Below are 23,334 nucleotides of genomic sequence, written 5' to 3' on the forward strand. Positions count from 1 at the left end.
TACAGTTCATGGGCTCACGAAGAGTTGGACATGACTGAGTGACTAACACTTTCACTTTCACTTTCATAATCCTTCTAGGGGCTTCCAAAGTAGTGCTACTGGTAAAGAATCCACCTGCCAGTGCAAAAGATGCAAGCTACACAGGTTCAATCCCTGGGTCTGGAAGATTCCCCTGGAGTAGGAAATGAGTATCCACATCAATATTCTTGCCTGGAGAATTCCATAGACCGAGGAGTCTACAGTCCATGGGGCCACAAAGAATTGGACATGACTGACTAACACTGTTTATATTCCTTCTATGCCTACTTTCTGGAGAGCTTTTATCATAAACGGGTGTTGAATTTTGTCAAAGTCTTTCTCTTCATCTACTGATATAATCATTTGGTTTTTATCTTTCAATTTGTTAATTTGGTAACAAATTAACAAATTACATTGATTAATTTGCTTGTACTGAAGAATCCTTGCATCCCTGGGATGCATTTGTTATGATATATGATCTTTTTAATGTGTTGTTGGATTCTATTTGCTAGAATTGTGTTGAGGATTTTTGCATCTATGTTCATCAGTGATATTAGCCTGTTTTGTTTTGTTTTGTTTTTTTGGCGGCATCTTTGTCTAGTTTTGGTATCAGAGTGATTGTGGCCTTGTAGAATAAGATTGCAGAGAAGGCAATGGCAACCCACTCCAGTACTCTTGCCTGAAAAATCCCATGGATGGAGGAGCCTGGTAGGCTTCAGTCCATGGGGTCGCTGAGAGTCAGATACGACTGAGGGAATTCACTTTCACTTTCCACTTTCATGCATTGGAGAAGGAAATGGCAACCCACTCCAGTGTTCTTGCCTGGAGAATCCCAGGGACAGGAGAGCCTGGTGAGCTGCTGTCTATGGGGTATCACAGAGTCGGACACGACTGAAGCGACTTAGCAGCAGCAGCAGCAGCAGCAGAATAAGATTGAGAGTTTTCCTTCCTCCTCAATTTTCTGAAAGAGTTTGAGCAGAGAATGTGTTAGCTTTTCTTGAAACTTACGGTAGAATTTGCTGGTGAAGCCATCTGGCCCTGGGCTTCTGTTTATTGAAAGATTTGTTATTACAGTTTCGATTTCTGTGCTTGTAATCGGTCTGTTCATATTTTCTATTTCTTCCTGGTTCTGTTTTAGAAGGTTATACTTTTCTAAGAATTTGTCCATTTCTTCCAAGTTGTCCATTTTATTGGCATAAAGTTGCTCATAGTATTCTCTTATGATCCTTTGTATTCCTGTGTAATCTATTGTAACTTCACCTTTTTCATTTCTAATTTTATTGATTTGAGTCTTCTCCCTTTTTGCTTGATGCAGTCCATGGGGTAGCAAAGAGTCAGACATGACTGAGCGACTGAACTGAACTGAACTGATTTCTCCCACCTCTAGCAATGACCAATCTGCTGTCTGTTTCTGAGTTTGGTTGATTGTAGTTTCCATATATAAGTGAGATCATACAGTATGCTATGTCTGACATTTCACTTGGCATAAGGCCCTCAAGGTCTATATACCTTGTCATGAATGACAGAATTTCCTCCTAAATAATCAGTTATATTCCATTGTATGTATGTACACAGATGATAGCTTATGGTGAACAGTGTCAGACTTGTGATTTCTAAGGAAGAGAATTTAGCTTCGGGACCAGGAACAAGGCTTAATCACCCAGAGCTTTCATGTAACAGAGTTTTATTAAAGTATAAAAAGGATAAGGAAAATTTCTGACACAGCCATCAGAAGGGGACAGAGAGTGCCCCACTCCCCAGTGTTCTCAAAGCCTTATATACCTTTTCAATTGGTTACTAAAAATAGAGCCATTCTCATGACTTACATTTTAAGATAACACGATTAGTCAGAAGGTTCTTAAGAAGGAGAAACATGTCCTTGAGCAAGATATATTCAGTTCAGGTCAGTCACTCAGTGGTGTCTGACTCTTTGCAACCATATAGACTGCAGCAAGCCAGGTTTCCCTATCACCAATTCCCAGAGCTCACTCAAAATCTTGTCCATTGTGTTGGTGATTCCATCCAACCATCTGATCCTCTGTTGTCCCTCCTTCTCCTCCCACCTTCAATCTTTCACAGCATCAGGGTCTCTTCAAAGTCAGTTCTTTGTATCAGGTGGCCAAAGTTTTGGAGCTTCAGCTTCAGCATCAGTCCTTCCAATGAATATTCAAGACTGATTTCCTTTAGGATTGACTGGTTTGATTTCCTTTCAGTCCAAGGGACTCTCAAGAGTCTTCTCCAACATCACAGTTCAAAAGCATCAAATCTTCAGCACTCAGCTTTCTTTATAGTCCAACTCTCACATCCATACATGACTACTGGAAAAACCATAGCTTTGACTAGACAGATCTTTGTTGCAAAGTAATCGCTTTGCTTTTTAATATGCTGTCCAGGTTGGTCATAGCTTTTCTTCCAAGGAGCAAGCATCTTTTAATTTCATGGCTGCAGTCACCATCTACAGTGATTTTGGAGCACAAAAATGAAGTCTCTCACTGTTTCCATCGTTTCCCCATCTTTGTGCCATGAAGGGATGGGACTGGATGCCATGATTTTAGTTTTCTGAACATTGAGTTTTAAGCCAACTTTTTCACTCTCCTCTTTCACTTTCATCAAGAAAATCTTTAGTTCTTCTTCACTTTCTGCCATAATGGTGGTGTCATCTGCATATCTGAGGTGATTGTTATTTTTCCTGGCAATCTTGATTCCAATTTGTATTTCATCCAGTCCAGCATTTGGCATGATGTACTCTGCATGTAAATTGACTCATTGGAAAAGACCCTGATGCTGGGAGGGATTTAAGGCAGGAGGAAAAGGGGACGACTGAGGATGAGATGGCTGGATGGCATCAACAACTCAATGGACATGAGTTTGGGTAAGCTCCAGGACTTGGTGATGGACAGGGAGGCCTGGCGTGCTGCAATTCATGGGGGTCACAAGGAGTCAGACATGACCGAGTGACTGAACTGAACTGAACTCTGCATATGCGTTAAATAAGCAGGGTAACAATATACAGTGTTGATGTACTCCTTTCCTTATTTGGAACCAATGTGTTGTTCCATGTCCAGTTCTGACTGTTACTTGTTGACCTGCATACAGATTTCTCAGGAGTCAGGTCAGGTGGTCTGGTATTCCCATCTCTCAGAATTTTCCACAGTTTATTGTGATCCACAGTCAAAGGCTTTGGTGTAGGCAAAAAAGCAGAAGTAGATGTTTTTCTGGAACTCTCTTGTTTTTTCAATGATCCAGCAGATGTTGGCAATTTGATCTCTGGTTTCTCTGCCTTTTCTAAATCCAGTTTGAACATCTGGAATTTCACAGTGCACATATGGTTGAAGCATGACTTGGAGAATTACTCAAGCATTACTTTGCTAGCGTGTGAGATGACTGCAACTGTGTGGTAGTTTGAACATTCTTTGGAATTGCCTTTCATTGGAATTGGAATGAAAACTGACCTTGTCCAGTACTGTGGCCACTGATGAGTTTTCCAAATTTGCTGGCATATTGAGTGCAGCACTTTCACAGCATCACCATTTAGAATTTGAAATAGCTCAACTGGAATTCCTTCAACTCCACTAGCTTTGTTCGTAGTGATGCTTCCTAAGGCCTACTTGACTTCACATTCCAGGATGTCTGGCTTAGGTGACTGATCACACCACGGTGGTTACTGAGTCATAAAGATCTTTTTTGTATAGTTCTTCTGTGTATTGTTGCCATCTTTTCTTAATAACTTCTGCTTCTGTCAGGTCCATACCATTTTTGTCCTTTATTATGCCCATCTGTGCATGAAATTTTCCCTTGTCACCTCTGTTTTCTTGAAGAGATCTCTAGTCTTTCCCATTCTATTGTTTTCCTCTATTTCTTTGCACTGATCACTGAGAAAGGCTTTCTTATCTCTCCTTGCTATTCTTTGGAACTCTGCATTCAAATAGGTATATCTTTCCCTTTCTCCTTTGCCTTTTATTTCTCTTCTTTTCTCAGCTATGTAACACCTCCTCACACAACCATTTTGCTTTTTTGTATGTTTTTCTTGGGAATGGTCTTGATCACTGCCTCCTATACAATGTCACAAATCTCCGTCCATAGTTCTTCAGGCACTCTGTCTATCAGATCTAATCCCTTGAATCTATTTGTCACTTCTACTGTATAATTGTCACTCGAGTGTATGTTCCTCAGTTCTTTGTCTCATCACAACAAAGATTTGGAGCAACAGACATTAAAGCCCTCCGAGCATCACAGCTCTCGGGTCTTGGACAAACCGTGTTACAGCTCTTAGGCAAATCAGTGTTACAGTTCCATGTTATTTATAAGATAGCAGGAGAATCCAAGACTCGAAGAGAAGAGTGGAGGAGTGCATGGGGAGGGAGAAAGAGAGAGAGAGAAAGAGAGTGCGCGCACATGCATGCGGGAGAGAGAGTCCGAGAGAAAGCGCTTTGGCTGCTCCTTTTATATGTTTTTTCCTCCACCTGGGCCTGCCCTATGCAAATTGGGCTTAGCCAGGAGTGCTGTTTGTTCTGTTTGTTCTGCCTGAAGTCTTCACTCTGGTCCTCGGACCTTCCTTGTCTTTTAGCCACCTCCATTTTGGACTCCTTTTCCCTATTCTACCTACCTAACATTCCCCCTCAAGAGATGGGAGGCCCAATTCTTTGGGAATAGGGGCGTCGAGGTCTTTCTGGCTACTTCCTGCTGAACTGGGACGGCGAGGGGTATTGGGCCTCCCCCTCTTGCTAGTCTCAAGCCTCAGAGTCCTTATAGCGGTGTCCAAGGGTGTGTGTGATATTTTCCATGGTCAGCTGTAGTTTTATATCTTTGTAGAACTGGCACTGCATGTTGTAGCTGGTTGACCTGGGCAGAGACAAAACAGGTTAGACAATTGACAGTACATAGAATAATCATAAGCATCATCAATATAGCATAACAAGGACTAGTAGGGACATTAGTCAATTTTAAATTCACATCGCCAGGATAGCTCAAGTCCCTACTTGTTCAGGGATCAGAAGATCTATATCCTGTCTGTCTTGGAGTACAGTCTCTGTCAAGCTGTGTTGGCTCCTTAGAGTTATCCTGAGAAATCTTATCCCCAGAAACCAGATTTTGGGGGGTCTTCATTAGAATGGCACTCATTGGTAGTTTTGAATAGGTATTTGAGATCTCCCAGGGGCTCAAAGGTGTATCGAGTGTCCTCTTCTGTTTTCTTCCATGGCTTGATTCATGAGTAGTGAATCCAGGAGTCATTTCCTGGTACCTTGACTGCTGTGGGGGTAGAAAGTATTACAGGGTCGGGGCCCTTCCATGTGGGCTGGAGTTGAGCCTTTGGGGACCCATCTTTCCAGACTTTAATTAGGACTTGAGTTCCTGGAGCATATAGTGGTGACTCTTTATAATCTTTTGGGTCCTGGTTCATACCCCACAAGCGTATATCCTGTTGGAATTGCCCAATGGCCATGGTATAAGACTGGAGGATGTGAACCTCTGGATCTAGGAAGAGGCCATTGACATAAACAAAAGGTCTCCCATATGGCATCTCATAAGGACTAAGACCAACCTGTTCCTTAGGGGCAATGCGGGTACGGAGGAGAGCTATTGGTAAAGCCTCCTTCCATCCCAGGGAGGTCTCCTGGGTTATCTTTTTTATTGCTGATTTTAAGAATTGATTGGCTCTTTCTACTTTTCCTGAAGATTGAGGCCTCCAGGCACAATGGAGATAATAAGTAATGCCCAATGCTTTCGAGACTCCTTGGGTGACCTTAGAAGTAAATGATGTCCAATTGTCACTTTGTAATGACCTGGGCAGACCAAATCTTGGAATGATTTCATGGAGCAGTTTTTTAACTACCTCCTCAACCTTCTCGGTCCGGGTGGGAAAGCCTTGAATCCATCCTGTGAATGTATCTATCATAACTAATAGGTATTTATACCCTTGAGAAACTGGCATCTGGGTGAAGTCCATCTGCCAGTCCTCTCCTGGGTAGGCCCCACGTTGTTGGACGGGCTGGGCCAGCTGGGGTCTTCAAGTTCCTTGAGGGTTATTTAATTGGCAAATGGGACAAGAGGAGACCACCTGTCTTATAGTTGTTTGGAGGCCTGTTCCTCTGAAGGACCTTTCTAGTAATCTGTGGAGGGCCTTTTCTCCTAAATGAGTAGTGGCATGTAAGGAGTTAACCAACTTCCATTGGAGGTTTCCAGGCAGAAAAAGGAGTCCCTCCTTTCGGAACCACCCCATATGATCTTCTTGAAAGCCCTCGCTCTTAGCTTTAAGAGTCTCACCTTCAGTATATGAAGGAGTTTCTGGCAAATTAGTCTGTGGAACTTAGGTGGCAATCCCTATTAGGTCATGGTTCTGTAATGTTGCAATCTTACCTGCCTGATCAGCTGCTTGGTTCCCTTGTGTCACTTCCATGTTCCCTTTTTGGTGTCCTTTACAGTGGGAGACTGAAACCTCAGTAGGCAGGTGGACTGCCTCCAAGGGTCGAAGAACCTGATCACCATATTTGATTGGGGACCCTCAGGTGGTCAAGTGGCCCCTTTCTTTCCAAACAGCCGCATGTGCATGTAGCACCAGAAAGGCATACTTGGAGTCAGTGTAAATGGCTATTCTTTTTCCTTTTCCCAGCTCTAAAGCTCAAGTCAGGGCTATGAGCTCAGCTAATTGGGCTGAAGTACCTGGTGGCAGAGGCTTAGCCTCTATGGTCTCAAAATTGGAGATTACTGCATACCCGGCTCTTCTTTTTCCATCCAAGACAAAGCTGATTCCATCAGTGTACCAGATTTCCTCAGGATTGGTCAGAGGATCTTCTGACAATCCCTCTCGGGGTTTTGTCCAGGGGTCCAAGATTTCTAGACAAGAGTGAAAAGGGAGAGAGCCCTCGGGGGTAGGTAGGAGGGTGGCTGGGTTAAGAACCTCACAAGGGGATATAGTGAGGCCTGGATTTTCCATCAGCATTACTTGATATCTGAGGATTCTTTGATCAGACATCCATAAATGGCCTCTCCCATTTAGGAGTTGTTTTACTTGGTGGCTGGTAAAAATAGTTAGTTTGCCCCCAAAGGAGAGTTTTAAAGCATTTTCTATCATGATTGCAATAGCTGCAAGATTTCGAAGGCAGGGGGGGCCAACCTCGGAAAGTTGGATCCAGCCTCTTGGATAAGTAAGCTACAGGCTGGGGCTCAGATCCCAACCTTTGAGTTAACACTCCCAAGGCTATTCCCTCTCTTTCATGGACATAAAGTTGGGATGCTTTTTCTGGGTCTGGCAACCTCAAGGCAGGTGCCTGAGTTAAGGCCTGTTTTAGTGTAGCCTCTGCCTCCTTTTGAGGAGTTCCCCACATCAGTGGGATTGAATCATCTCGTCCCTTTAAGTTTTCGTATAAGGGCTGGGCAATTAGACCATAGTTGGTTATCCAGATTCTACAATAACCAGCTAGCCCCAGGAAAGCTCGCAACTGTTTTCGAGTTGTGGGGGAGGGCAACTGGAGGATTCCTTTTGCCCGATCAGAGGACTGCCTCCTGGACCCGTGTGTAATCTGAACTCCCAGGTAAGTCCCCAGCCTCTCTTTTGAGAGGATATTGTTTCCGGTTAGGAAACCGAGTGGGATCTCAGAGGACAATGATGACTGGTTCAGCTTGGTGGCCTCATCCAGGAATCCCCTGATCCCACACCTGGGGGTTAATTTTGTCTTCCCATAGTTTTTGGTCCCTCTCTAGTGAAGGTGTAATGGGTTCTTCAGTAGTAACCAGGAGCTGTAGAGTTCTAGGGGCTGAAAAACTTCCCATCACAAGGGTGGTCCCCAGTTTAGTGAGTATATCTCTTCCCAATAAGGGGGTAGGACACTCAGGGACCACCAGAAACTGGTGGGAAAATATTTGTCCATCTCAGCAACAAAGAAGTGCTTGGGTGAATCCTTTAGTAGTTGCTTTTCCTGTAGCACACAAAATGGTACAGGTTTGGGAGGAGAAGGCTCTGGAGTAGGAGATCAAGACAGAGTAGGCAGCCCCTGTGTCAACCAAGAAATTCTCGGACCTACCTGCCACATCCAGTTGCACCCTTGGCTCCAGCCCTGTGAAGGTTATCTGTGACAGGCGGGCTGGCTGGAGCGGGCCGCTTCAGTCCTCTTGAACCATCGTGAGGGTAGGCTTGGCGCTTGACCTTGAGGCTCTTGGGTCCCAAGGGCAGAGTGCCACCCAATGTCCCAGTTGATGGCATTTGTGGCAAACTGTTCTAGGAGACTTGTCATGGTTTGGACACTCTTTGGCCCAATGCCCCACCTGTCTACAGATCAGGCGTCTGTCTCATGCCTTGTCCCTCAAGGACTCGGGGTTTGCCATAGGGCTTCTCTGGAAGGCGGCCAGCATCTGGGCATGCCTTGTCTCTTTCTTTCTCTCCTTCTCCTGGGCCTTGGCCTCCTTCTCCTGTTCTGTTATAAAAGTTATTGGTGGCTGTCTGGACCATCTCATCTAAAGAGGCAGCAGGGTCCTGCTGTTGTAGCTGCTGTAACTTAATTCTGATATCTGATGCACATTGGGACAGGAATTTGTCCTTTAAAATCACCCATCCCTCTTAAGAGTCTAAGTCCAGGTTGGTAAACTTTTGGAGTACCTCTTTTAAGCCTCTCCAGAAAGGCAATGGGGTTCTCATTGGGCTCCTGAGTTATTGCTGAGACTGGGCACAGTCCCACAGGTAATAGGCTTCTTTATGTTTCCATGGTTGGACTTCCTTAGGGGTGAGTCTTTCTGAAGCTTATCCTACCCAGAACTGTTGCAACCTGAGAGCCAGGCCTCCCCGGGTCAGGGTGCAGATCCCCAGGCAGGCTGAGGCGTGATGGCCTCCCGAGGATTGGGTCCCTGGGCAGGTCGAGGTGTGACGACCTCCTGGGACCCCTGGGACTAAAGGATCCCTGAACAGGTTGAGGCGTGACAACCTTTCGAAGACCGATCCCTAGGCAGGTCAAGGCGTGATGACCTCCTGGGACCCCCCCGGACTGGAGTTTGGGCGTACCCAAGAGCTCCAGTGTGACCAGTATTGGGTAGGATTAGGGGTTGGATATTATAGAGTATTTCCCAACTATTTTCTGGTTGTCTCTCTAGAAGATTGTAGGGGCAGCCTTGTGGGTCTGGATGGGGCTCAGGAAAAGAGCATGAAACAGGAGGGAAGGGGGCAGAGCACAACCTTTGAAACAATGACATAGCACAAGGGTATAATGTAAACCAATTAAAATCAATTGGGTCCAAGATGACAAGTCAAATTCAAGTAAACCTTAATCCCCAATCTATAAACCAACAGACACACCCAGAGGTGGCAGGACAGCTCCAAGGCACAAGGTCAAAAGAGGGAGGAGTGGGTGGTTCCCCAATGGCTGGGATGATCCTCTCACTCATTAGCATATGAATTCCATCCCCTCACAAAACCTAGCCAGGCCTAATACCATGGCCGAAGCCCTTGCCCTCGGCAATGGTTCACACCCTGAAGAGTGGCTTCTCTCTGGATCCTAACAAATCTACCTCTTATCACTTTGTCTCTCAATGAAATTTTGCAATGAGACATCAGAGCCTGAGTTTCACTAGTTTTGGCTGGGCTTGAGTCCTGGGAGAGAGCTGAAGGACAGGAGGAAAAAGCAGTGGGAAAAACATGCCAAGGAATCCCCTTCATAGCCCACTGGAAAATTTGCTAAATATCTGACAGGTGCTCACAGTTTCATTGGTCTGATCTTTGGCACAGAGAAGAGAAAGGACAGAAGAACCCCCACCAGCTTGGGTAACAGCTACTGGGACTCAGCAGATAGCGCCTTTGGGACATGCTGAGGAGCAGCCTCTCCAGAGTCCCTCAATTGTGCCCCTTCCGCCCGCCTGTTTGCAGGAGGTTCAAGGAAACAAGAAACGAGAGATTGTAAAGGTCCCTCCAGCCATAGGAGCGAGGACCTCTTACCTTAACTGGAGGTCTTCTGGAATCTGAGACTGGGCTGCGTGAGCTTTCTGCTGAGTTCGTTTTTCACTGTCCCGGTTTCCAGCACGATGGGCCTTCCCCTTTGCTGGGTTTCTTCGCCTTCCGCTTCTAGTGCGGGAGCTTCGCTGAGTTGGGCTCCTGTTGTGCTTGGCCTCTTCCACGCAGAGGTTGTTTCAGCCAGTTTATATCCGAGTCACGGCCCCATAGATGTCACTCGAGTGTGTGTTCTTTGGTTCTTTGTCTCGTCACAACAAAGATTTGGAGCAATGGACATTAAAGCCCTCAGCACATCACAGCTCTCGGGTCTAGGACAAACTATGTTACAGCTCTTAGGCAAATCAGTGTTACAGCTCCATTTTATTTATAAGATAGCAGGAGAATCCAAGACTCGAAGAGAAGAGAGTGGAGGAGTGCATGGGGAGGGAGAAAGAGAGAGAGAGAAAGAGAGAGAGAGAGTGCGCGCACGCATGCAGGAGAGAGAGTCCGAGAGAAAGCGCTTTGGCTGCTCCTTTTATATGTTTTTTCCTCCACCTGGGCCTGCCCTATGCAAATTGGGCTTAGCCAGAAGTGTTGTTTGTTCTGTTTGTTCTGCCTGAAGTCTTCACTCTGGTCCTCGGACCTTCCTTGTCTTTTAGCCACCTCCATTTTGGACTCCTTTTCCCTATTCTACCTACCTAACATAATCATAAGGGATATGATTTAGGTCATACATGAATGATCTAGTGGTTTTCTCTACTTTCTTCAATTTAAGTCTGAATTTGGCAATAAGGGGTCATAATCTGAGCCACAGTCAGCTTCTGGTCTTGTTTTTGCTGACTGTATAGAGCTTCTCCATCTTTGGCTGCAAAGAATATAATCAATCTGATTTCAGTATTGACCATCTGGTGATGTCCATGTGTAAAGTCCTCACTTGTGTTGTTGGAAGAGGGTGTTTGCTATGACCAAAGCTTGGCAAAGCTCTATTAGCCTTTGATCTGCTTTGTTTTGTACTCCAAGGCCAAACTTGCCTGTTACTCCAGGTATCTCTTGATTTCCTACTTTTGCATTCCAGCCCCCTATAATGAAAAGGACATATTTTGGGGGTGTTAGTTCTAGAAGGTCTTGTAGATCTTCACAGAACCATTCAACTTCAGCTTCTTCATTACTGAAGAATTACCAGCATTACTGGTCAGGGCGTAGACTTGGATTACTGTGATATTGAATGGTTTCCTTGGAAACAAACAGAGATCATTCTGTTGGTTTTGAGATTGCATCCAAGTACTGCATTTTGGACTTTTTTGTTGACTATGATTTCTACACCGTTTCTTCTAAGGGATTCTTGTCCACAATAGTAGATATAATGGTCATTTGAGTTAAATTTACCCATCCCATCCATTTTAGTTCGCTGAATCCTAAAATGTCAATGTTCACTCTTGCCCCCTCCTGTTTGATCACTTCCAATTTGTCTTGATTCATGGATCAAACATACCAGGTTCCTATGCAATATTGCTCTTTACAGCATTGGACTTTACTTCCATCACCAGTCACATTCACAGCTGAATGTTGTTTTTGCTTTGGCTCTGTCTCTTCATTCTTTCTGAAGTTATTTCTCTACTGATCCAGTAGCATATTGGGCTCCTACTGACCTGGGGAGTTCATCTTTCAGTGTCCCATCTTTTTGCCTTTTCATACTGTTCATGAGGCTCTCAAGGCAAGAATACTGTAAGTCGTTTGCCATTCCCTTCTCCAGTGGACCATGTTTTGTCAGAACTCTCCATCATGCCCCATCCATCTTGGGTGATCCTCCATGGCATGGGGCTCATAATCTCATTGAGTTAGACAACAGGGTTAGTTTTCTGTGACTGTCGCTTTCTTTCTGTCTGCCCTCTGATGGATAAGGATAAGAGGATCATGGAAGCTTCCTGATGGGAGAGACTGACTGAGGGGGAAACTGGGTCTTGTTCTGATGGGGGGAGGGGGGGGCTATGCTCACTAAATCTTTAATCCAATTTTTAAAAGATACATTATTGTTATATAATTATTAGTACAGAATTTAAAGTAAAACATACCCTTGAGCAAGATGAGTTGTTTTGTTGTGTAATCATTGTCTCTGGGCTTAAAGAAAGAATGTCTTATGTGACTTTTCTCCTCCTTGAGGGCCCTGGACTCCTTATCAGCCTAAGAATTAACTCTCTCACATACATATATACACACATACACACGTACATGTTTTCCTTATAAATTTATCTGTTGATAAGCTATTATGAAGAATGCAGTGTTGAGCATGGGGGTTCAGAAACCCCTTCAAGATAGTGGTTTTGTTTCTTTTAACTAATAACCTAGAAGTAGAATTGCTGGAGCATATGATAGTTCTATTTTTAATTTTTGAGGAACCTTCATACTGTTTTCCATAGTGGTTGTACCAATTTATATTCCTATAAACAATTCACAAATGTTCCCTTTCCAGCATTTGCCTTTTATCTTTTTGACCCTAACAAGGGTGGGAATAAGTTTTTGGTTTGCATTTCCCTATGGTTAGTCGGAGAAGGCAATGGCACCCCACTCCAGTGTTCTTGCCTGGAGAATCCCAGGGACAGAGGAGCCTGGTAGGAGGCCATCTATGGGGTCGCACAGAGTCGGACACAACTGAAGTGACTTAGCAGCAGCAGCAGCATGATTAGTAATGTTCAGCACCTTTTCAACAGCCAGCACCTGTTGGCCATTTTAATATATTCTTTGGGAAAGTATTTATTCACTTCCTCTGTCCATTATTAATCAGATTTTTTTTTTTTTTTTTGCTATTGAGTTGAAGAGTTGACTCATTGGAAAAGACTCTGATGCTGGGAGGGATTGGGGGCAGGAGGAGAAGGGGATGACAGAGGATGAGATGGCTGGATGGCATCACCGACTCAATGGATGTGAGTTTGAGTGGACTCTAGGAGTTGGTGATGGACAGGGAGGCCTGGCGTGCTGCGATTCATGGGGTCGCAAAGAGCTGGACATGACTGAGCAACTGAACTGAACTGAACTGAACTGAATGAGATTTTATATATTTTGTAAATTAACCATTTTACAGATATGTGATTAGCAAAAGTTTTCTTCTATTCTGTAAATTGCCTTTTCATTTTCTTGTTTCTTTTGCTGTGCAGAGGCTTTTTAGTTGGATATAGTCCCACTTGTTGTTTTGCTTTGTTGCCTTTACTTTTGGTGTGATATATAAAAACTCGTTGGCAGGATGAATTTTATGGTGCTTGCCCCCTGTTTTATTCTAGGGGTTTTATGCTTTCAGATTTTACATTCAAATTTTTAATTCATTTTGAGTTGACTTTTGTGTGTGGTGTAAGGTATGAATCCAGCTCTGTTCCTCTACATGTTGCTGTATTACACCATTTATTGGACACTGGGCTCCCCAGGTGGCCCTAGTGGTAAAGAACTTGCCTGTCAATGCAAAAGACATAATGACACAAGGGTTCATTATGGGTTGGGAAGATCCCCTGGGGGAGAGCATGGCAACACACTCCAGTATTCTTGCCTGGAGAATCCCACAGACAGAGGCCTGGTGGGCTCCAGTCTTTAGGGTCACAAAAAGTCAGATATAACTGAAGTACCTTAGCAAGCAAACATTTGAAAAGACTATCCTTTCCCTATTGTATTCTTGGCTTAACAATTAATTGACCATGTATGCATGGGTTTACTTCTGGGCATTCTATTCTGTTCCATTGATTTATGTGCCTGTTGTTTTTTTCTGTTTGTTTGTTTTGTTTTATGCCAATGCTATACTATTTTGGATACTGTAGCTTTGCAATATGGTTTGAATTCAAAGTGTGTAATGCCTCCATCTTTGTTCTTCTTTCTCAAGTTTGCTGTGGCTATTTGGGGATTTTTGTGGTTCCAAACAAATTTTAAGAATGTTTACTGTATTTTTGTGGAAAATGACCTTCCAATTTTTATAGGGATTGCATTGAATCAGTCAAGTGCTTTAAGTAGTATGGAGTATTAACAGTAATAACAGTATTAACTATTAATTTTTTCCAGTGTATGTGCATGAAATATCTTTTATTTATGATGTCTTCAATTTCTTTCATCAGTGTCTTACAGTTTTTAATGTATAGGTCTTACACTTCCTTAGTTAATTTATTATGAGCATTTTATTCTTGTTGCCATTGTAAAAATGACTTTTTAATTTACCTTTGATAGTTTATTATTAGTATATAGAAACATAACTGATTTTTGTATCTTGATTTTGTGTGCAACTTTAGTGTAATTTGTTTATTACTTTTAACAAATCTTGTTTGGACTCTCAAGGTTTTCCTACATGTTATATCTAGTCATCTGGAAATAAAGACAGTTTTACTTCATTTCTGATTTGGATGCATTTTGTCTATTTTTCTTGCCTGATTGCTCTAGCTCTTACTTCTAGTACTGTGGTGAACAAGAGTGATAAGAGTGGGTTCCTGATCTTGTTCTTGATCTTTGGGGAAAAGCTTGTAGCTTTTAAACATAGAGTCTGTGGTCTCATATATAACCTCTATTATGTTGTGGTTAGTTCCCTCTGTGCCAAGTTTATGAGAGCTTTTATCATGAACGTATTTTGAATGTTGTCAACTGCTTTTTCTGCCTCTATGGTTTGTAACCATCATGTAATTTTTCTCCTACATTTTGTTAATGATGATATAGTGTATTTTTGTGGTATCCTCTCTGTCTTGAAGAAGTGGCCACATGTAGGAAATGAAAATTTTAGTTTACCTTTGTCCTCACTCTTGTCTCTCAAACTTTCATGATTGTTCAGCTTTCTCTGTTCATAGTGATTCCCAGTATTAGACATTGTTCCAAGACCTGTCAGTGTTTCAAAGAGGAGAATCTCAGTCAACACCTAGATGCAGGCTTATTAGAAACTGAATCCTCAAGTAACAGTTTTTAAAATGTGTAAATATACTTCTTTTAGGGGAGATCAGGAGATGGGTATTTTTGCCTGCTCCCTCTGGTCAAATCTTAGGTGGATAGAGCATCAAGAACTGTTTGTTTGTTTGCTGCCATACTCAGGCCAATGAATACAATTCCTGGCAGTCCTCAGAGCCAGGCTTATCAAAGGAAGTGACCTCTGAACAGAAGGCATATTAGCTTGGATATCAGACATGTGCACAATCTGTTTTGGGGCAATACTAGCATACCAAAGTGAGACAGAGGGAGATATGACAGCTAGTCTCTCCATTATCTGGACAGTATTGCAGTCAACTCCTGGATATGTGTTAAATTAGAAACCTGGTCCTCTGATGACAGCTTTTATAATAAATCAATAGGTCTCTTTAGTGGGAAGACAGGATGTTTCAGTCTAGTACCTCTGCAGTGGGTCCTGCTGGGGGAGGATTCCAGTGGAGAGTCCATGTGTGCCCATTAAGAACTCTTTTCTTAGTTCACAATAGCCTTATGGGTTTCATGGACACAATACCTGTTGTCTTTCAGAGGTAGATGTTTTAGGGAGCTTTCTCCCAGGTATAAATCTGAAAAGATTATATGGGGCATGAAATATGGAGTCTAAACCTTTCTCTTCTCAGGGAAGCATTGTGACTTCCTTCCCATTATATGCTGATGCTCATGTGTCCCAATTATATGTTGCCAAGAAAGGGGTATGACAAAATATCTCCTCAGCCTCTCCTACCCATTTTTTCTCTTTTGTCAAATGTATGTGAGCCACTCACTCAGCTCATTTCTGAATTTCTTTCAGAGGAAAGAATGTTCCATTTGTAGCTGTAGATTTAGTGTGTCCATGGAGGAGGTAAGTTCAGAAGCTTCCTGTATCATCATGAAATTAAACTCTTACTGTTGAGTTTTGGAAGTTGTTTATGTACTCTAGACACTAGTCATTTATTGAATATGTGGTTTGAAAATATTTTATCCAAGTCCATCATCTTCCTTTTCAATCTTTTCACATGATATTTCACAAAGCAAGTTTTTAAATTTTAATGAGATGCAAGCTATTAATTAATACTTATGGATCATATGGGCTTCCCAGGTGGCTCAGATGGAAAAGGGTCTGCCTTCAGTGTGGGAGACCCGGGTTTGATCCCTGGGTCAGGAAGATCCCCTGAAGAAGGAAATGGCAACCCACTCCAGTACTCTTGCCTGGAAAATCCCATGGATGGAGGAGTCTGGTAGGCTACAGTCCAGGGGTCACAGAGTCAGACACGACTGAGCAACTTCATTTCACTTCATGGATCATATATTTAGTATCAAGTCTAAGAACATTTTGCCTAACTGTAGATTCCAAATATTTTCCCCCATGTTTTTTCCTAAAAGCTTTATAGTTTTGCATTTCACATTTAAGCCCACAATCTATTTGGAGTTAATGTTTGTATAAGGTGTGAAGTTTAAGCTAAGATTTTTGGGGTTCTGATTTTGTTGATCTGTTTTAGTGTTTGCCTGTGAGTGTACAATTGTCCCCACACAATTTGTTGAAGATAATTTTATACTTTGGAAATTTTATTTTGACTATTGTATGGAGAATGGATTATGGTAAAGGGAGGTAGCTCAGCTGGTAAAGCACCGCCTGCAATGCAGGAGACCACAGTTCAATTCCTGGAATGGGATCAAACTGGCGAAGGGATAGGCTACCCACTCCAGTATTCTTGGGCTTCCCTGGTGGCTCAGATGGTAAAGAATCTACCTACAATGCAGGAGACCTGGGTTTGATCCCTGAGTTGGCAAGATCTGCTGGAGAAGGAAATGGCAACCCATTCCAGTATTCCTGCCTGGAGAATCCCCATAGACAGAGGAGCCTGGTAGGTTACTCTCCATGGGGTCACAAAGTGTCGAACACAACTGAGTGACTAAGCACAGCACAACACAGCTTAGTCAGAGAACAGACAGAGAAATGGGGGGAGAGCAGCAAATAGGAATAAGGTGACCAGTTAATTATTTTTTTTTTCATTTGTCTAGGTAAGAGATGATGGTGAATTGTAACAGGTGATAGCAGAGGAGATAAAACAAAATATTCAATGGATTTAGAGTGTTTGTAGATGTGGAGTAAATAGCACTTGCTGATGGTATTAGTTGTAGCAGTGAAAAAAAAATTAAAGATGAATAAGTTTTAATGTGCGAAACTGAGTGTATTATAACTATATTTATGAAATTAAAGGAGACTGAGAAAGGAGAGCTGAAAGTTAAGACAGAGGTATCAAAACTTCTGTTTTGTCAATATTCTGTTTGAACACTAGTTAGACATCTGAGTGAAGATGTCAAGTAGATTGTTGGAGTAAGGATCTCGGCATTCAAGGGCAAGATTAGGGCTGAGATACTAAATTTGAGGAGTCATTAGCATGAATAATATTTTTAGGGAGGAAATCTAAATAGAAAAGATCAAATCTTTCATCATTGTCTTAGATTAAGAAATTAAGTCTCCTGAAAGATCACATGTGTATATTTCCTAAAAGTGATAAAGTTGTGTTAACTACTAACCTAATCCAGTAAAATTCTATTTAATTATTTATACTTGGCATGCATCTTTGATCAAATACTTTAATATATTTTATTGTAAGAAATTACTAATTACCTAATTTAAATTATATATCTTAGTAGTCTCTTGTATGTGTGTTATTGCACCTAAAAATTAGAATCTGATAAAATAAAAGGCCTTAGCTTATGCTGTATAATCATTTATCTTTTAAGAATAGCTTCAATGAAACTAAAAAAAAAAAAATACTGAAATAAATTATGTTGGCTAAACATGATGTATTTTTAACCTCAGAAACTATGATAATAAGTGAAGACAACCCTCATAATTCCAATCAATTCTCACATTTTATGTGTTTCAAAGGACCCTGAGTGACTGGATTAGTGTTCTGGATACAATGAAAAGATTCAGGTCTGCTTTGGAGTGTATCACAGCCTTTTTTTAATGAATCTTTAGTCATGGATATTGATGAATCCCTATAGGCTGAAAGAAAAGTTGATTCAAAAATGTGTATATTTATTGAAAATGGGGTAGAGGAATTTACCTGAAGATAATGATATGGCTCTACCAACAGCTCTGTAAGGATCTTCAAGTATTTAAATAAAAAAAGATATGTGCAAAAGATAAGAACACATTAAGTACAGACTGTGTATAATACAGATTTGTATGAATATTAATTAGAAATCAATAACTGAGACATCTGGAAAATTCTTGTAAAACTAACTCTCTTTAATTTCCTCTCAATAGAAAGGCCAGAACACTTCTTTTTGGCCAGATGCTTGTATGTTAAATGGTGATTGAGAGAGAATTTCAAAATATAATGGAGAGTATAAGTATTTTGGCATTTGGGAGGAGAAGGCAATGGCAAGCCACTCCAGTACTCTTGCCTGGAAAATCCCATGGATGGAGGAGCCTGGTAGGCTGCATTCCATGGGGTCGCTAGGAGTCGGTAGCGACTGACTGACTTCACTTTCACTTTTCACTTTCACACAATGGAGAAGGAAATGGCAACCCACTCCAGTGTTCTTGCCTGGAGAATCCCAGGGATGTCAGAGCCTGGTGGGCTGCTGTCTATGGAGTCGCACGGAGTCAGATACGACTGAAGCGACTTAACAGCAGCAGCAGCAGAGACCAGCTACTGGTTTGAAGCCCTGAGATAGCTATGTCTCTGAATCAAGGTTCCCTATAAATTCATAGTCATTATGTACATCTCCACATAGAGGTTTAAGTATTAAATGAGATTATATAAATCAAGGGTCTGGTGTTAGAGTAGGGGTGTTTTAAAAGACAGTCTTTTTCTTTAATTTCTGTTTCATTTCTGCTTGCTATCTCCAAAAGAATCACTTCCTACTGCATCAGATAATTAAGATGAGTAATAAGGAATCAGACACATATATATGTATATAGGAAGACATTCTTTCAATGGATTCATGCATCAGTTTCAGATGGATTATTTCTCCAAATTATTGAAAGAATTCAGATTACAGCACCAAATCATTAAATAACAATCATTAAATAATCAGAGATAATGTAGAAGCACTGGGAGATGAAGGGTAGTAAATGTTCTGATTTCCAAAGACTAAAAGAGAAATAATGGTTGGATTATGGCACAAAGAGTTAATGTATTCTAGTCTACTGCTACTGCTACTGCTAAGTCACTTCAGTCGTGTCCGACTCTGTGCGATGCCATAGACGGCAGCCCACCAGGCTCCTCTGTCCCTGGGATTCTCCAGGCAAGAACACTGGAGTGGGTTGCCATTTCCTTCTCCAATGCATGAAAGTGAAGAGTGAAAGCTAAGTCACTCAGTCATGTCCAACTCTTAGTGACCCCATGGACTGCAACCTAGCAAGCTCCTCCATCCATGGGATTTTTCCAGGCAAGAGTACTGGAGTGGAGTGCCATTGCTTTCTCCGATTCTAGTCTAGGTTACATAATAATTCCAAGTAATGCAGAATTCACTTGACCATAGTGTTAACAGTGAAAGTGAAATCCCTCAGTTGTGTCTGACTCTTTGCGACCCCAAGGATATACAGTCCATGGAATTCTCCAGGCCAGAATACTGGAATGAGTAGCTGTGCCCTTCTGCAGGGAATCTTCCCAACCCAGAGATCGAACCCAGATCTCCCCCATTGCAGGCGGATTCTTTACCAGCTGAGCCACAAGGGAAGCCCAAGAATACTGAAGTGGGCAGCCTATCCCTCCTCCAGGGGATCTTCCTGACCGAGGAATTGAACCAGGGTCTTCTGCATTTCAAGCAGATTCTTTACAAACTGACGAGTGTTGACAGAGTTACAGTGAAACATAACTAAGTCACACAATTTTAAACAAAAGACATATAAACCTCTTTATTCTAATTGGACATTTGTTTTAAGATATTAAGCTGGATGTGGAGGAATCTTGACTTGTGATAGCATCCCATGTGTGATCATGGTTGTGTGTGTGTGTGTGCTCGGTCGTGTCCAACTCTGCAACTCCATGGACTGTAGCCCACTAGACTCCTCTGTCCATGGAATTTTCCAGGCAAGAATACAGGAGCAGGGAATTCCTTCTCCAGGGAATCTTCGCAACCCAGGGATTAAACCTGCATCTCCTGCATTGGCAGGCAGAATCTTTACCACTGTGCCACCTGAGAAGCCATGGTTGTGGAAATATTCAAAGACAACTTTTGGTCAGCAGTGGGGAGCACACAATGACTCTACTAAGATCTTAGATATTTGCTCATCTCTTCTTTTACGTTGTTTAGTCCAGATGAGATATCATCTGCATAGATAGTGTTGATCCACTTGGAGAGTTTTACATGCAAATCTGGCACTTAATCTTGGTTTTATTTGTACAGCATTCAAACCAACTAACCTAGAAACTGTAAGCATCTTTACTTATAACCCATATGATTTATTACCCACCAAAATTGATAACAAGTCAATGTTTAAGACCACAGGCTCTGTAGCCGGATAGCCAGGATTTTAATCCTTCTCTACCACTTTTTAGCTAGCAAATTATTATACTTAACCCCTTCTATTCAGTTTCCTATCAGCAAAATGTAGACAATCATAGTACCACCTTCATTAATGGTTGTGAGGACTAAATGAGTTAAAATTTGTAGAGGGCTTAAAACTATATGGCATAATCACCTAAAAATGTGAAGTAAACACTGAATTAAAATAAAGTATTGTTTTTATTTGGTCTTTAAATTAAGACTGCTAACTTAGAAATGGTCATTTGAAGAAAATTTATTTATAATTAGAAGTGAGAAGATAAAATACGATTCACTGCTTAGAATAGCAGAAGAATGCCATACAGGTCAGACCAGATCAGTCGCTCAGTCGTGTCTGACTCTTTGCGACCCCATGAATCATAGCACACCAGGCCTCCCTGTCCATCACCAACTCCCGGAGTTCACCCAGACTCATGTTCATCGAGTCAGTGATGCCATCCAGCCATTTCATCCTCTGTCGTCCCCTTCTCCTCTTGCCCCAATCCCTCCCAGCGTCAGAGTCTTTTCCAATGAGTCGACTCTTCACATGAGGTGGCCAAAGTACTGGAGTTTCAGCTTTAGCATCATTCCTTCCAAACAAATCCCAGAGCTGATCTCCTTCAGAATGGACTGGTTGGATCTCCTTGCAGTCCAAGGGACTCTCAAGAGTCTTCTCCAACACCACAGTTCAAAAGCATCAATTCTTCAGCGATCAGCTTTCTTCACAGTCCAACTTTCACATCCATACATGACCACTGGAAAAACCGTAGCCTTGACTAGATGAACCTTTGTTGGCAAAGTAATGTTTCTGCTTTTGAATATGCTATCTAGGTTGGTCATAACTTTCCTTCCAAGGAGTAAGCATCTTTTAATTTCATGGCTGCAGTCACCATCTGCAGTGATTTTGGAGCCCAAAAAAATAAAGTCTGACACTGTTTCCACTGTTTCCCCATCTATTTCCCATGAAGTGATGGGACCAGATGCCATGATCTTCGTTTTCTGAATGTTGAGCTTTAAGCCAACTTTGTACTCTCCACTTTCACTTTCATCAAGAGGCTTTTGAGTTCCTCTTCACTTTCTGCCATAAGGGTGGTGTCATCTGCATATCTGAGGTTATTGATGTTTCTCCCGGCAATCTTGATTCCAGCTTGTGTTTCTTCCAGTCCAGTGTTTCTCATGATGTACTCTTCATATAAGTTAAATAAACAGGGTGACAATATACAGCCTTGACGAACTCCTTTTCCTATTTGGAACCAGTCTGTTGTTCCATGTCCAGTTCTAACTGTTGCTTCCTGACCTGCATACAAATTTCTCAAGAGGCTGGTCAGGTGGTCTGGTATTCCCATCTCTTTCAGAATATTCCACAGTTTCTTGTGATCCACACAGTCAAAGGCTTTGGCATAGTCAATAAAGCAGAAATAGATGTTTTTTGGAACTCTCTTGCTTTATCCATGATCCAGCGGATGTTGGCAATTTGATCTCTGGTTCCTCTGCCTTTTCTAAAACCAGCTTGAACATCAGGAAGTTCACAGTTCACATATTGCTGAAGCCTGGCTTGGAGAATTTTGAGCATTACTTTACTAGGGTGTGAGATGAGTGCAATTGTGCAGTAGTTTGAGCATTCTTTGGCATTGCCTTTCTTTGGGATTGGAATGAAAACTGACCTTTTCCAGTCCTGTGGCCACTGCTGAGTTTTCCAAATTTGCTGGCATATTGAGTGCAGCACTTTAACAGCATCATCTTTCAGGATTTGAAAGAGCTCAACTGGAATTCCATCACCTCCACTAGCTTTGTTCATAGTGATGCTTTCTAAGGCCCACTTGACTTCACATTCCAGGATGTCTGGCTCTAGGTCAGTGATCACACCATTGTGATTATCTGGGTCATGAAGATCTTTTTTGTACAGTTCTTCTGTGTATTCTTGCCATCTCTTCTTAATATCTTCTGCTTCTGTTAGGTCCATACCATTTCTGTCCTTTATTGAGCCCATCTTTACATGAAATATTCCTTTGGTATCTCAGATTTTCTTGAAGAGATCCCTAGTGTTTCCCATTCTGTTGTTTTCCTCTATTTCTTTGCATTGATTGCTGAAGAAGGCTTTCTTATCTCTTCTTGCTATTCTTTGGAACTCTGCATTCAGATGTTTATATCTTTCCTTTTCTCCTTTGCTTTTCACTTCTCTTCTTTTCACAGCTATTTGTAAGGCCTCCCCAGACAGCCATTTTGCTTTTTTGCATTTCTTTTCTATGGGGATGGTCTTGATCCCTGTCTCCTGTACAATGTCACGAACCTCATTCCATAGAATGCCATATACAAACAACAATTACTCAAATAAAGGTATTTAGATACACCTGAGAAAAGAAGAGAAGCTAAAGACAAAGGAGAAAAGGAAAGATATACCAATTTGAATGCAGAGTTTCAAAGAATAGCAAGGAAAGATGAGAAAGACTTCCTCAGTGATCAATGCAAAGAAATAGAGGAAAACAATAGAATGGGAAAAACTAGAGATCTCTTCAAGAAAACAGAGATACCATTTTGCACAAAAATGGGCATAATAAAGGACAGAAATGGTATAGACCTGACAGAAGCGGAAGATATTAGGAGAGATGGCAACAATACACAGAAGAACTATACAAAATGATCTTTAGGACCTAGATAACCACAATGGTGTGATCACTCACCTAGAGCCAGACATCCTGGAATAAGAAGTCAAGAGGGCCTTAGGAAGCAACACTACAAACAAAGCTAGTGGAGGTGATGGAATTCCACTTGAGCTATTTCAAATCCTAAACGATGATGCTATGAAAATGCTGCACTCAATATGCCAGCAAATTTGGAAAACTCAGCAATGGCCACAGGATTGGAAAAGGTCAGTTTTCATTCCAATCCCAAAGAAAGGCAATGCCAAAGAATGCTCAAACTACTGCACAGTTGCACTCATCTCACATGCTAGCAAAGTAATGCTCAAAATTCTC

This window comes from Bos mutus, chromosome 5 (assembly GCF_027580195.1).
Source record: "Bos mutus isolate GX-2022 chromosome 5, NWIPB_WYAK_1.1, whole genome shotgun sequence".
Lineage (NCBI taxonomy): Eukaryota > Metazoa > Chordata > Mammalia > Artiodactyla > Bovidae > Bos > Bos mutus.